We start from the raw sequence: 16283 nt of genomic DNA, 5'->3' as shown, positions 1-16283 counted from the left end.
ATAAGGTTATATTTATTTATTTTTTGAACCGTGACAATAGCACAGCTCATACTGAAATCACGGATTCGCGCATGCCCAGTAGGTCCGTAGGAACAGCGGCCATGTTTACAAGCGAAATGTTGCTTGTCGTGAGTTTGAGCCCTTGTACATGCGCGCGTCGTTTTGGTAGGCACACGACAAGGAAGACGATAGAGTCTGCACCGTTGCCCATGGAGAAACTCAAAAGACTCTGTAAAACTCTTGTAAGTTCCTTGACGTTCTCTTACGTTCTTTAGCGACTCCACGAGACTCTTTCCACAAAAATATATTTTATACGATATATACGAAAATGTTTTCGGAGCTCTTTGCGACGTTTCGCGACTCCCAATTTTTTTTCAAGACTCCTGCACCCGTATTCACAGGGCAAATTTTATACAATTTAGGGCTTTTTTTTGCCACTGATGGCGCTTATAAATTTTTTTTTATATAGATTTTACATATGAAAGCTCCACAAGCGCCACCAGTGGATGAAAAAAGCCCTAAATTGTAATGCCCTGTGAATACGGGTGCCGTAATATCTATGAGGCTCCATGAGTCTCCTTTATATCATCGTCACATAAACAATTCAATGGACTTAGGATGAAAACAAAAGTATCGATACGACTGAAATTTTCTAAGTTCTTTTGGACTTAGAAAAACTTTATAAAAAAAAAGTATGCACATTCAACGCCATCTTGGCAACTATAGTCCTACGCAGTCTTACGTGCCGTATGCACCGATGCACATTGGCATAAGTGTTAAATAAACTAATAAATTAGTATGTTTAATTATGTTCTTTTACACAGTCTGATGACACTTTGTGCAATTGTTGAAAAACATTTAGAGTTGGAAATAATTATGTGTGTGGACTATTAGGATGAGATTTCTGAAGCTGCCAAATGAAAATCTAGTAAGTGTCATTTTGCATAACCTTAAAATTTTTGTCTATAATAAATTATTATTAATTATATATATTATAATTAAATAATAATATTAAAATTTTTTTTCAGAAAGTAAATAAACAATTACGTATGTAATATAATTTATCAGCCTGAGAAAAGGTAACAACATTTAAAACTTAATTCTATTATAAATTTTACATGTTAGTAATAATCTAAATAATAATTTATTAATACGTCTGTGCAGGTTCAGCTGACACCCAAAAGAGGAGTCCATTAAATATACTGGCATAATAATATTAACTATTTATATTTATTAATAATATTTGGGATGTTACCATCAAAATTATAGATGCCTTTTTTTTATATACTATGTCGTTATTGTTAATACATACAATGTTTTTCGAACTATTTGTTTATAACTATATCGCATATAAATGTAATTCAAGTTTCACAAGTCATCAATAAAAATAAATTATTAGTAAAAAAAAATAATTATTGGTAATAACATTTTGTATAAATATATGCTCATAATATATTATAATAATAATAATAATATATTTTTTATGTATGTATTCGATATATAAATTTTCGATATATCGATATATACTGTATATTTTATACCGATTTGGAGTCTAAGGGAGCCTACCAGAACCTTAAAGAGTCTTTATACTTTTAGGTATGTTGACTCCCGGAGTCCCGGAGGTGCTCTCGCCGGACTTAACTATTTTGACTATTTATTAAGAGTCTTAACTATTTTGTATAAATATACGACTTTGAAATTTCATCTCGGGAAGAATCGAGCCTTGTTAGCAATAAAGGAGTATTACATATATGGGGAATAAGCTTTCCCCTACTCTTCCTTAAAAACATAATATTTGATGCCGTGGGTGCATTCCTTTAATAAAAAATTATTTTCGTTTTGCAATTTCGCCCTGTAATACCGATTAAAAACTCGAAACAGAAACAACGACAAAAGTGATAAAATTCTCTATGCAATATTCCAGACTTTACAGTTTACGATAATGTGTGGTACGACCTATGTGAAAATAACAAACAATCACAAGAAGTCAATTTTCTATTTATTTTAGTTATTAGTATAAACATTGAACAGTTATCCATCTAATAATTAGAAGCCAAAAAAAATAATGTCATGTGCCAGTACTGCCACTACAAGAAACAGTTTTTTCCTCTAAAATTTTGGCCGGTATTACAGGGCAAAATTGCAAAACGAAAAAAAAAATTTTATTAAAGGAATGCACCCCGTGTCCCCTTCTCTAAAACTAACTTTGGTAAATTTTACTCTATTAAGGTATAACCGGCCAAAATGAAAAATGGTCTGAGGCTCATGAAATTAATAATTTAGATAAATGAAATAATAATATGCATCTTTTTGTCAATTCAGTTTTTAAGTTATAAGATTTTTTTTTTTTAAATAATTATTCAAAGTTGACATAATTTAGAGAGGTTAAACATAGGCTCTTATGGGAGGAAATGTTAGAAAATATCTACGAACTTAACCAAACAATACTTGTTTTGGTCTCACCTATCCCAAAAACTAATAGATAATCAAAAACTAAGGAATTTTTTGATATCAGGATGAAATGGGCTTATAAGACTAAATCTCACGTAATTAATAAAAATATAAGCTACAAAACACGATTTTTAGCAATTTTATGAGAACAAGTATTGAGGCTCTGGCAACAGCGCATTGGAGCTGGAAAATTTAAACAGCAAATTTAGCAAAATTTAGCATCTATGTTTAGCTTTTACACAGCTGACATACAGCATCACACACATACATTCATGAAATAGATATTAAGGAAGCGTCAAGACCAGTGTTGCAAACTGACAAAAAAAGCACTATTGCCGGGATCATTACGAGAAAATAAGAACTAATTTACTCTTACTTACTTACTGAATGAATGAATATATATATAGAACAAGCAGTAGCTGAGGAAAAAATGTAGCAAAGGAATTAAAGTTGCTTACAAAATAAGTGTTCTGGCCACATCAATTTCTTAGCTACATCTTTTCCTTAGCTACTGCTTTTCCTTGGGATTTTTATTTATTTTAATCATAAAATACATGTAAATTTTTTTTTTAAAAATACAAATGTCCAAAGAAAAGCAGTAGCTAGGAAAAAGATGTAGCTACGGAATTGAGGTTGCCAAAAAATTATCTTTGAAGAAAATAATGTTGCTTAAAATGAAATTCTTTGGCAACTTTAATTCCTTAGCTACATTTTCCCCTTAGTTACTGCTTTTCCTTCAACATTTATATTTTAAAAAAATAAATTTACATGTATTTTATTCATGAAATAAATGAAAAAGTCCAAGGAAAAGCAGTAGCTAGGAAAAAGATGTATCTAAGGAATTGAGGTTGCCAAAAAATTATCTTTGAAGGAAGTAATGTTGCTTAGAATGTAATTCTTTGGCAACCTCAATTCCTTAGCTACATTTTTCCCTTAGCTACTGCTTTTCCTTCGACATTTATATTTTTAAAAAATAAATTTACATGTATTTTATCCATGAAATGAATAAAAATGTCCAAGGAAAAGCAGTAGCTAGGAAAAAGATGTAGCTAAGGAATTGAGGTTGCCAAAAAATTATCTTTGAAGAAAGTAATGTTGCTTAGAATGTAATTCTTTGGCGACCTCAATTCCTTAGCTACATTTTTCCCTTAGCGACTGCTTCTCCTTCGACATTTATATTTTTATAAACATGTATTCATTCATGTTGTATTTTATTCATGAAATAAATAAAATAAGAGTTATTAATAATTAGCCAAAGAATTATGTTTTAAGGAAATGATGTTGCTTAAAATATAATTCTTTGGCAACCTCAATTCCTTAGCTACATCTTTTCTTTAGCTACTGCTTTTCCTTGGACATTTTTATCCTTCAAAAATTAAATTATATGTATTTTATTTTTCAAATATTTATAAATATATATAGGACAAGCTGTAGCTAAGGAGAAAATGTAGCTCAAGAATCAATGTGGCTCAGCTTAGCTACATCTTTTTCTAGGACATTTTTGTTTTAAAAAATATAAATTTTCTCAGCTGCATTTATACTTTAGCTGTATGCCGTAAAATATTAAGGAATATCCAGCACAAATCAAAAATACGGCTAGAGCCTTGGAATTTTTTAAGTAGCTTAATGAAATAGTAATACACACGCTCAAATTTTATGATAATTTTCTTGTAGCTAATTACTTAGTAATTAATTAATAAAGTAAGCTACTTTTTTGGAGGTTATACATAGGTTCTTATGGAGAGTCCGGTTGAGTTTTTAGAAACCTGGTTAGCCATTTCATGAAAAATACGGCTAGCTTTATCAAAAACTAAGTATAGATAGAAGAAACAATAAGGAAACTTTTGATATAAAAATTAATAGGGCTTTGAGACCTTTTTATTTTACAACGAATAAAAATAAATTTTTGTCTTCGTCTAAATACTTAAGTGGAAGTGAGAAACGAGATTTTCTCCTTTTTTTTTATCTCGTTCGCACTCATAGAAATATTATGTTTCTAAATGCCATCCGCAAGAGGTCTCTAGATATGCGCGGGTAACACCTTAAACTATTCAATAATATAATTACAAGCAAGCGTGTTATTTATTACAGCAAATACTCTAATGCTGAGGCTTTCGGGTTTATCAAAATAATTTACCAGTAATCTACCAGTAGACTACTGGTAGTTCTTACCAGTAATTTTCTACTGGAATTCTACTGGTAGATTACTGGTAGTTCCTACCAGTAATTTGTAACTGAAATTTTACTGGTAGATTACTGGTAGTTCCTACCGGTAGTATCTACCAGTAGAATTCCAGTAATTAGTGATGTCGACTGATACGGTATTTGGTATTTTACCGGTATTAAATACGGTAAAATACGGTATTTGGTATCAAATTGAAATACCATACCAATATGCCTTTTACCGATTTTTCCATGTAAATACCGTAAAATACGAGTAAAATTTTCGATACGGTATTTTTACAACTATATAGGTGAAAATACGGTATTTTCTGTTTTTGGTACCAGCAAAAAAAAAATTTTTTTTTTTTTTTTTTTTCTTTCATATAAGTAATTTCTAGATTATCAACCGTGGCACTGGTCATTAATAGCGGCCATATTTGATATTTTGTTTTATTGTCAAATGTCAATTGCTCAGCTGTTTTTATTATATTGCACATTCCACATTGACATTATTATTTTAAAAGTCGATATAATAACAAAGAAACTATTTAAGTGTAATGAAAATTTATTAATATAAATACTTCTTCCAATAATACTAACTTTTTTTATTTAAAAAAACCGAGGGGGAAGTCACTCCAAAAGTTAGTGTACACCAGATTACAGATTACCGGTAATCATGTAATCTTTCCAATGATTACACAAGATTACTTTTTTTGTAATCACAAAGAATCCCAGTAATTTTTTATGATTACACTTAAAATTCAAAGATTTCAAAAAGATTACACGAGATTATTGAAGATTATTGAAGATTACACCAGATTACAGATTACCTGTAATCATGCATACGAGGGGGAAGTCACTCCAAAATTTAGTGTACACCAGATTACAGATTACCGGTAATCATGTAATCTTTCCAATGATTAAACAAGATTACTTTTTTTTGGTAATCACAAAGATTCCCTGTAATCTTTTATGATTACACTTAAAATCAATTTTCTATTTATTTTAGTTATTAGTATAAACATTGAACAGTTATCCATCTAATAATTAGAAGCCAAAAAAAATAATGTCATGTGCCAGTACTGCCACTACAAGAAACAGTTTTTTCCTCTAAAATTTTGGCCGGTGAGACGGAACTGAGCCGAGACGACCATCGAACACAGCTATAATGTGACTTCAGATCGCTGGCGATAATGTGTACTGACTAATGTCTGACTTGCTCCATTCCGTAAATTTCAACATTAATCCAATTCACAGGGCAAATTTTTTACAATTTAGGGCTTTTTTTTGCCGGTGATGGCGCTTGTAAAATTTTTTTTATATAGATTTCACATTGAAAAATTCCACAAGCGCCGCCAGTGGAGGAAAAAAGCCCTAAATTGTGATGCCCTGTGAATTGGATTGCAGCTCCCTATGTTAATACACAGTGTAAAGGCTTGTGGCCACTAGCATAGTTTTTCGACCAAGTTCTATGCCATAGCGCTATGGAAGGAAAAGTTCACATATGACGGCTATAGGGCGGCGTTTTAATCGTTTCTTGAAATTGTTTCAGCTGTACCAACTTGTTTACAAACACATAAAAGATAAATAAAAATATAACCTTTTTTATTTGTTGACAATTTGATATTTTGACAGTCAATCATTATATATATGTACTATACATGTGTAAATATAAGCAAACAAATTTATTAATAACGCTAACCATTGTTGTTGTATTTTTTTAATGTTGGCTGTATCAAAAAAAACTAGTGTGAAGTTAGCGGTTCTATGCTGAAAATGCTGCATGCAGCATTTTTTCAACATAGTCCTCGGCGGCCATTTTCTAGTAAATTTCTAGTTAAATATAGTGACACAAGTGCTATGGCATAGAACTTGGTCGAAAAACTATGCTAGTGGCCACATGCCTTAACGTCACAGATTACCCTCATTATAAAACTCCATGATATGATCACAGAAAAAGCTTAAAAACTCACGACAAGTTAACATTTGCTCGTAAACATGGCCGACGTAATTCTGAGCGATCTTAGCATGCGCAATACACTGAAATATAATAAAACTCGAAGCGGAACTTCGTGTCACCGAGAGAGAAACTCAATGGTTGGGATGTTGTCCTTGTCAGTACAGTCACGTCAACTATAATTGGTTGAGACTACTGATATATATTGTAACTTTTATCCCGTGTAGTACTAGTTTGTTTTGACGTTGACTGTACAAGATATAATGGCGCATGCGTGAGCAAGCGGAAATGCCAACCAATGTATTAATAGGTGCTTTCTTTTGTGTATTTATTTTTTTTCCTGTTTATTGTCGCGCATGCGCAGTTAAATGCGCAGTCGGCAAAAAGTCAGATTGCAACAGCGTAGGACATAAAGAGCTGGACCAGCCATGTTTTAATTCTTATTTTTTAAGAATTATTTGTTTTGACGCCACTGCTCTCTCCTCAATTTTGCATGACTTACTCATGTGCATGATCATGCGCATTAAAGTGAAAAAAAATAAATACACAAAAGAAAGCACCTGCTATCTCTAGTGACACTCCGTGCATTGGCTAAGCCATGAAGAATAGAGAACAGGAGGACGAACTTCGTAAGCTAAAAATGTGTATAAAAATCGACTCGTGAATTAGTTTTAAAATTTATACAAAGAGTCGGAATAGCGCTCTTGGACCACCCAACTGACAGCTGTGAGCTGCTGAGTGTGTCGTTGTTTATCAATGTTTATTATTATTAACTAATAAATAAAGTGATCATTTTTATTATTTATTATTTTTTTACAAAATAATAAATAAAAATAATAATATTCATCATAAAAAAATTAATAATAAATTGTCAACAACATAAAATTGATTAGTTATTACTCTTTAGATTACTCCAATGTAAACAATCTTGTTGTATAATGAAGATAAAATAAGTACATAGTTTTTTTTCATATATAGGTATTCATAATAATATAATAATGATAAAATAATGAAATTTAAGTCAAGAAAATAATGCATACTATTTTAATGATAATTACTATGATTTTTAGGTATGGCTACTAAAATAGTATTCGGCTATTGACATATATAAAAAATAAACTTTAAAAATGTTTTTAAACTATAACAATATCAACAAATTTATTATATTTAAGGTAACTAAATATAACGAACATGTTTATACGAGTATAGTATTTCCGACAATATTATTTTTTTTTTTTAAATTAATTTTAATCAAGATTATTTTTTCGATATGAATTCAATTGATAAATATTTTTATTATTGAATCATGATCAACCTTGATTTTTTTAATTTTTTTTTATAATCATCATATACTTTCGCGGATACTTTTTCCGTAAAATTGTAATTTTTTTCTTTAATCTATTCAATATAATTGTTAAAAGTTATCAAATATATTGTTTAATAAAAAAAAACATTAACTTCACACATTGATACGATCAACAATGATAAATAAACATAAACATTGCCCCTACACATGTAAAGATACCGTTTCATATATTATCACACGTACGTAACTACAACAACTCAAAGTGGTCCAGGCCTCGCAGCAGTGCTTTCTACAGCAGTCCAATTCACAGGGCAAATTTTTTACAATTTAGGGCTATTTTTTGCCGCTGATGGCGCTTGTAAAATTTTTTTTATATAGATTTTACATACAAAAGCTTCACAAGCGCCGCCAGTGGAGGAAAAAAGCCCTAAATTGTAATGCCCTGTGAATTGGACTGCAGGCCAAAATAGAACTAATTCACCTTGTCGGTTTTTGTAGCGTTTTTGGCTCGATAGCCCCATTTAAGTTCGTCCTCCTGTTCTCTATTCTTCATGGGCTAAGCATAGGAGTTCACCTTCCAGTTTCATTCATATATTTATTACTACTATATTGCGCATAGGGTATGATTTTGTGCGGATTCATTACGGTGCAGACAATCTCTCTGTCGCAGTCATACGCCTCGACAAAATTTTTTTGCGCATGTCTGAATAATCTGCTTGGTTCACACGTATACACAATGAATTTGTGTGCTTTGCCGAATGTTTCCGAGCTCCTACTCGAATAATAATTCGAGCATGCGCAAAAGATTTTTGTCGAGCAGTGGCTGCGTTCTTCGGCCAGTTTTTTTTCACGCATTCTGACCGCGCAGTTGCCCAGAAGTAAAGGAATCCAGTAAAATTTTTAAAGTATATATGTGTGCGTTACACACACTTACAAACATTTGAAAACTCACGTGCTTTTTCACCTTTGCGCAAATGCTTGGTCATGATGCGCTAAAAAAAAAATGACGAAAGAACGCTGCCATTATAGCTGTGTTCGATGGTCGTCTCGGCTCAGTTCCGTCTCACTTATGGCGCTAGCGACGTACGGTTGTTTCAAGAACTACAAAGGCACAAAATCTCAATACAGGTGCCTATCTATATCATTACTGTATTAATGCCCCAATAAATATTGTTGATTGACGAAATGACGATTGTTGTTGTTGTTCGTTGTCGTTTCAAAATTTATTGTTATTTATTAAAACTTTAATTTTGTAATAACAAAATGAGTTCATAATGTTATTTTGATTGTTTTCATCTATTTCCTATGTATAAAAGATAAAAAATTATTGTTCAATGGCACAGATAATAATTCTATCTCCAAAATTTGTATTTTCATTTTTATTTCTTTCATTCACTATTTGCTCTCACCTGAATCATATTTTCTATATTCATTTTGATTATATATTCATCAACTCATTGTAATAGATTATTATGATGACACTGTTTGCATAAAGTAAATAAACAATATTTATTGAAGCATTGATACAGTGATGATATAGATAAGCACCTGTATTGAGATTTTGTGCCTTTGTAGTTCTTCAAACAACCGTACGTCGCTAGCGCCATAAGTGAGCCGTAAGTGAGGCGGAACTGAGCCGAGACGACCATCGAACACAGCTTATGTCTGCACCCGTATTCTCGGGGCAAAATTGTTCTCATTAGGGCTTTTTTTTCCGCTGATGGCGCTTGACAAAATTTTTTTTATATAGATTTCATATAGAAAAGCTTCACAAACGCCACCATCGAAAAAAAAACGCCCTAATGAGAACATCCTCTGAATACGGGTGCTGCACCGTAATGAATCCGCAGAGCCCACTTATGGGAAAGCATAGGCGATGCGCAATATAGTAGTTATTAAATATATGGTTTTATTATATTTCAGTGGTGCAATACGTATAGTCACTAAGGAAATCACGTCTACTAGGGTCATGTCACTAGTTTTATGGGAATTAAGACGGCCATGTTTACATCAGAGCGTTTTACAAGCGATGTGAGTTTGCACCCTGTTGCACCCTATTCTACCATGGTTTATAGTATAAAAGTAAGTGAGTGTGTGTGAACATTTTGGTCAACCGTTCGTTTTCGCGAGTCGCGATTGTAGTATATTCAGCAGCACGAATAGTTCGATCGATAAAATTATATACAACTATACGTATGTCCGGGTATGTGGTGTATTCCCGCGGATGTTTTATTGTTTCATCTTACATGCAGTTCTTTTAATATCATCATAAATTTGGTATAAACAAATTCTAACCCCTAAAACATCAATGATTGTATAGTAAAATTCTTGAATACAAAAGTATTTTTTGATGGAATATAGTATAATCAGCTAAATTCAACAAACAATAATATAAATTCCTCAAATTGCTAAAAGAAAAATGTTCTGAGGTCGTTCTAGGTTATTTTTGCATGAGCACACTACACGGCATCTTGTAGAGATAATGTCTCTCGTAAGAACGTTGTAACGTGTATTACGACTGAATACTTTAATATTTTCTTTAACAATTCACGCTTTACAATATTTGTTAATTGAATAGAAATACAACAAATTATAGCGAGTAAATATTGCTTCAACAATTGTTTTGTATTCTAATGTAAATTCACGACGTTGTTATTGTCATGATGTAGATTAAGGACTGTAGAATTTCACAAGAAAGAATAACCTAAGGAGTAACGTAAGTAAGCTAAGACTCTATCATCTTTAAGTCGGGAGCTCACGAATCTCTCGTTGGCTTGCTTGTTCGGTCGCCTGCTAAGCTCGTTTCGACTGGTAATTGCTGTAACAGGGCTAGTATAGTGCGCGTTCTCGTGCAAAATTATCTATTTTCACCAAAAAACTGCGTATTTTTAAAAAAATGTTCTTATCGACATTAATCACGCATTAATGCGGTTATATTGACTACCAGTGTTTTATATTGATCAGCTATCCAAGCTGAAGACTTAAAGTTGAGCGACACAACGCCGAATGAAGATAAAAAATTAACAAGTGAGACATTAAATTAACAGACGGACTTATTCGTTGATAAACTTATTTTTTTTGTCAATTAAATAGTGTCACGAGTGTATAAATAGTGAATATCATATATATTAGACCTGAGTTTGAGAAATTAAGCATACATTAGTCACGTAGAATCAAAATCGTTGAATGCGAATAGACAAATTCATACCATTCATTCACTGTGTTAAACCGCAGTCTGATATTGAGAATATAATAAATTTGCTCATAGTTGGAAAGCAATTCCGATGTAAGATCCATCATGTAAATATTTATAATGTGTTAAGTCAAGTGAAAATTCTATGAAATCTTTCATTTTTTCAATATTTGAGCGACGGCATTCTCAAGCAAAAACGAAGTGTTCATACTCCTTGCTATCCATGTACCGAAGTGTCGTCTTAACATCAAAACAAGAGTGCCAAAGAACAAATAAATAATATCTACAACACATTACAAAAAGTGCGTATGATTTCTCTTTTTTTTTTGTTATTCTATTCTTTCAACCTTTACTTGAAAAATATGCATATAATCGAAATGAAATGCCCGGACATATAAAAAAAAAATATCTATGTTTTTGCTCAACGCCTAAAGAAATGATATGAAATTAAAAAAATATTAAATGCAATAAAAATAAACGTTTGAAATCCTATTGCACCTCATGGGCCCCATATCGGCGCGTCCCTGTCCTGCACAATTCTCCCTCCAGTGCAGTTCTTCTCTTAGCCCCGCTCATTGTGATTTGTGAAACGTAGTCTTTTTTTTCCATGCCGTTCGCACACCATAGCGGTTACTCCCTCCATCCTTGTCGCCCATTTCCCCTTGCTCAGACAACGTCGTTTCCAAGTTTTTCTGTTGCCCCTGATCTCTTTTACTAAAGCCAACACTGCTCTTTGGCGCTCCTTTCTCTCCCCCTTCCCACCCCACAACGTTTGCTACCCCCCTGTCCGCCTGGCCAGCCATCCATCCGGTCGTCCTTACGTCCACGCTGTTTGGATCTGTAGTTATATATGTGATGTGTGCTTTCATCGTGACGTTAACCTGGCGGCCCTGAAAACGCCACGGGATCATTCATATACCGAATTTAGCATATAATCTACTAGAAGTATATTCGTGTACAAATTTTAACGCTTAAATATTAATTTGTGTTGAACACTCCCCAACCCGCTTGACTCCCACGCCAAGGATTGAAAACGATAATTTAAAAATAAAAAAAAAACATTTGATACACTGAATATCTTATTTTAATAGTTAATGATTTGAACATTGTCGATTCGTTTGCAGTTTTTTGTGTGTTGTGCGGACTTGATTTGTAAGATTTATTTTAACTTTCATATAACCTCCCATCTTGAAATTGCACTTAAATGTACTTATTACGTACACATCTTCATGACTATTTTTTTCTCTCGTTCTTCAATCAAAATTTCACAAACATTATTAATACAAGATAACACTCATGAAAAATGTATTGAATAATTCAGCAATGACAGTGTTTTAAGTGTTGTAAGGTCTAATGTAGTTTATCCATGGTAGTGTAACAGTGTTTTTATATAAAAATAGCCATGGTGCGAGAAAAAAGTTTCTACAGTTATCATCTAATGTAAGCCATTTTTTACGTTTGTGAGTGACGGGTGAAATAAAGAATGAGACTATTTGCACCATTTTAACTTGTTTTAGTGAGGGCGTAAAGAGATTTTTAATTGATGTAGATTTTATTATTTTAGCGGTGGCTTAAGACGGCTTTTGGTTGCTTCCCGTTGGTTTTATTATGATAGGTTATTAAAATCTTGCTATAACCACGTCGAAGTGTTAAGCCTAGCTCAAATAGTGTAAAATGATGGAAATAGCATCCTTCTAGTATAAAACGCATGTACATTTTATCAATGAAATATCCGTTTTCTTTTAATTTTATTATCTTTTGCATTTATATCTGTTTTTCAATTTTGATTTTTTTTCAATTTTCAATCGTTAATGGGGGATTTTATCATATCCCAGACAACATGTTTTTTTATTCGTTTCTTATGGGAAATTTTTTCACAATTACTAGAAAAATATGAAAAAAATTCCTACGAATGAGCAAAGTGGTTAAAAATAAAGTTGAAGTATGGAAAAAACGGCTTTGTATACGTAATAACTACACGATACGTCACCGACGTGTTGTTCCGTGTTGTCTGGGATATGATAATCTTGCTAAAGCCAACCATAAAAAAATATAACTTAATATAAAAATGTATAAAACAGTGACAAAATTTAGTTTTCAAAATAGAATTCCAAGTAAAAAATATGAGTGTTTTTGTATATTTTGATTTATTAAAAAAAAATAATCTAATGTGTTTTTTAAAAGTGATAATTTTTGTTGTTTGTTCAACAAAAAAAAAAAAACAGTTCGTAAAAAAATGATCTTTACCAGTACTAGAAAATTAAGCAATATAGCATTTTTTCAAACCGCAGCTTCTGAAGAGTGGATTTTTAAGTATAGATTCTTATACGTTTGTCCCATGTGATAGCTCAAACTTAGTAATCAATAAAGTATCATATTTTGTTTATTTTCTAGCGTCTACATTTATGACAAGCTGAAACTCAAAACTCGAAATAAATATAATATGTTAATATAAGAAGACATTATAATTCACAATAGCTTTCTGCTACACAATTAAGGAGGTTATGCCGAAATTACTCTTTTTTTTTTTAAATATAATGAGAATGTTCTGAAATTTTGTACACAAGTAGATCTTTTCATTCTGAATGCAACGGTATAATTATTTTCTTATGTTGATCGGTTAAATTTTTTTGTAATTAATTATTGAAAATAATATTTAACATTGGCTCTTATGGAGATTTCAACCATTTTTTTCGGATAGAAAAAATGATGAAAAAGTCTTGAAAAAAATTACACATATACTAGAAACCAAGTTTTATTAATTGCGCGAAAAATTTTCATATGTTGATCGGTCAATTAATGAGAAATTAATTATAAACTTTACAAAAATTAGATGTGGCAACGTATGGCATGTTCAAACACACACACATACCCGCAATCCCATATATTGTATACGGGGCGCAGGCGCTTTCACTTTATTTTTTTACAGTGTAGCCAGATTTCAGTTTTGTCTGTGACGTCAGAAGCTCCCCGCAACACCCGCAATGAATTTGTGCATAACCTCCTTAAGTCAGCAATTGCTCTTTACTACAATTCTATGACATAAACAATAAATAAAGAAATATCTTAATTAAGGTGCATCAAAAATTTCTTAAAGATGCGACTCCTAAACGCATAACTTACTTGTAGAAAAATTTTGTAATCGTTATAGTGAGCTCTGAGTTTGTAGAATTTGTAGTGAAACAAACAATTAGTGTTTCAAGTAATTTTATCGAACAAAATCAAGAAATTACTATCACCAAAATATTATTGTCATTACTGTTATCATTTTTGAAGACGCTGTAACATATAGAAATTTGAAAAAAAAAAAAAATATTTTTTTCGGTAGTTCCTTGTATTGTATATGAAGAATATTCTCCGTCTTATAATTTTTCTCTACATTCATTTAGCTTTTGGGCATTGTCTTATTTTTACTTGAATTAATAATAATAAATAAGTTGTAATACTTCTCTAAACTCTTCAGTTGAACTTTCGAAAAAATTTTAACTTTAACAATTATTTGATCTACAAAAAATGGTTTGATTGATAAAATTGAGTTGACAATACGTTTTATTTTTGTTTATAAAAATGACACTGAATTTGGCAGCCACGTCTAGTGGCCAGATATTTTTTTCCAGGGGCGAAGCCCAGGTGGCACTCAGACGCGTTACAATGGTTGACAAAAAATTATTATAACTTTTAACCAGGATAAAAAATGTTTGAAAACCCCCATCCTCTGACTTTTTTCTTCTAGATTGTTGTAGACAATATAAACAATGTTTAGGAATTTTTCTAGGATTTTTCCATGTGGCATTCCATCTAAAAAAAAATTTTCAATTTTTTTTTTTTTTAAATAGAAAGCCACATGGAAAAATCCTAGAAAAATTCATAAACATTGTTTATATTGTCTACAACAATCTAGAAGAAAAAAGTCAGAGGATGGAAGTCTCAAGTTGTATTTTTTTCTTAGTATACCGTGCGACAAGATATTTAGACTCTAATAATTAAAAAATACATTTAAAGATCTCTATCCTCTGACTTTTTTTTCCTAGATTGTTGTAGACAATATTAACAATGTTTATGAATTTTTCTAGAATTTTTCCATGTGGCATTCTATCTAAAAAAAAATTTTCAAGTTTTTGTTTTTTTAATTTTTTTTGTTTTTAAATAGAAAGCCACATGGAAAGATTCTAAAAAAATTCATAAACATTGTTAATATTGTCTACAACAATCTAGGATAAAAAATTCAGAGGAGGATGTCTCTAATCGTATTTTTTTTCTAGTATACCATGCGAGAAGATATTTAGACTGTGTAATAATTGAAAAATACATTTAAAGACCTCCATCCTTTGACTTTTTTCTTCTAGATTGTTGTAGACAATATAAACAATGTTTATGAATTTTTCTAGGATTTTTCTATGTGGCTTTCTATTTAAAAAAAAAAAAAATTTAATTTTTTGTTTTTTTAATTAATTAATTTAAATTAAAAAAACAAAAAATTAAATTTTTTTTTTTACATGGAACGCCACATGGAAAAATCCTAGAAAAATTCATAAACATTGTTAATATTGTCTACAATAATTTAGGAAAAAAAAGTTAGAGGATGGAGGTCTTTAAGGCAGTATGTAAATCCCAAGGTAGGATAATTCTTTTGGTTCAAAGAGGCACCCTTGTAACTATAGCTTAAAAAAATAATAAGTGCCCTCTAATGTCTAAAATTTGTATACTTTACTGACGCATCTTTAGAAGTATGAGTGAGGGTGCCTCGTATTTACACACACTAATACTACTTCAGCAGATTTTCAATGCTTCGCCTGGTACTTTTTGACTGTTTTTGACCCTAAATTTTCGTCTTAAATAATTAATAACTTTTAAAATTCGTGGTAGAAATCGATGATTTTTTTTTAATTATTTTTGTTATTAAAAGAAGTATAAGCTGTAGTAAAATAAAGGTTTTCTGTGAGAGCGTTTTTTCAATAGAAGTGAAAACGTGCCGATGCTTCCTATGCTTGTGTGTTAAAGTGTTAAATTGTTGTCAACTTTGACCCTAATTATCTCGGTCGAATCGTGGTAGAAAATTACTAAAAAAATTTGATAAAATAGAGATCTTAAAAAATAAGCCTTCTTTGATCAAAATCTGTGAGAGGGAATTTTTTTTCAATATTTTGACATACTGCCTTAAATGTATTTTTAAATTATTACACAGTCTAAATATTTTGTCGCACGGTATACTA

General features: G+C 31.3%; 1 protein-coding gene and 1 long non-coding RNA gene across 14 annotated transcripts in view; both read left to right on the top strand.

Moving 5' to 3' along the window:
• The first annotated feature begins 554 nt into the window (after positions 1 to 554).
• Positions 555 to 1367, top strand: LOC122855038. Its single transcript, XR_006374032.1, has 3 exons — positions 555 to 928; positions 1029 to 1079; positions 1165 to 1367. It is a non-coding gene; the product is annotated as an uncharacterized LOC122855038 (long non-coding RNA).
• Positions 1368 to 9658: 8291 nt separating this feature from the next.
• Positions 9659 to 16283, top strand: part of LOC122855023 — a 90728-nt gene continuing 84103 nt past the window's right edge. For 3 of the 13 annotated variants that reach the window (XM_044156131.1, XM_044156129.1, XM_044156127.1), the window contains exon 1: positions 9967 to 11372. The gene's annotated coding sequence lies outside the window, so the exon portion shown is untranslated. Of the gene's footprint in view, positions 12511 to 16283 lie in introns of all 13 variants that reach the window. The other 10 variants (XM_044156125.1, XM_044156120.1, XM_044156132.1 and 7 more) reach the window with 8 other exon arrangements.

The sequence above is a fragment of the Aphidius gifuensis genome, linkage group LG4 (assembly GCF_014905175.1).
Source record: "Aphidius gifuensis isolate YNYX2018 linkage group LG4, ASM1490517v1, whole genome shotgun sequence".
Taxonomy (NCBI): Eukaryota; Metazoa; Arthropoda; class Insecta; order Hymenoptera; family Braconidae; genus Aphidius; species Aphidius gifuensis.
The sequence above is the reverse complement of the archived record's forward strand: the minus strand, read 5'-3'. Positions and strand labels throughout refer to the sequence as shown.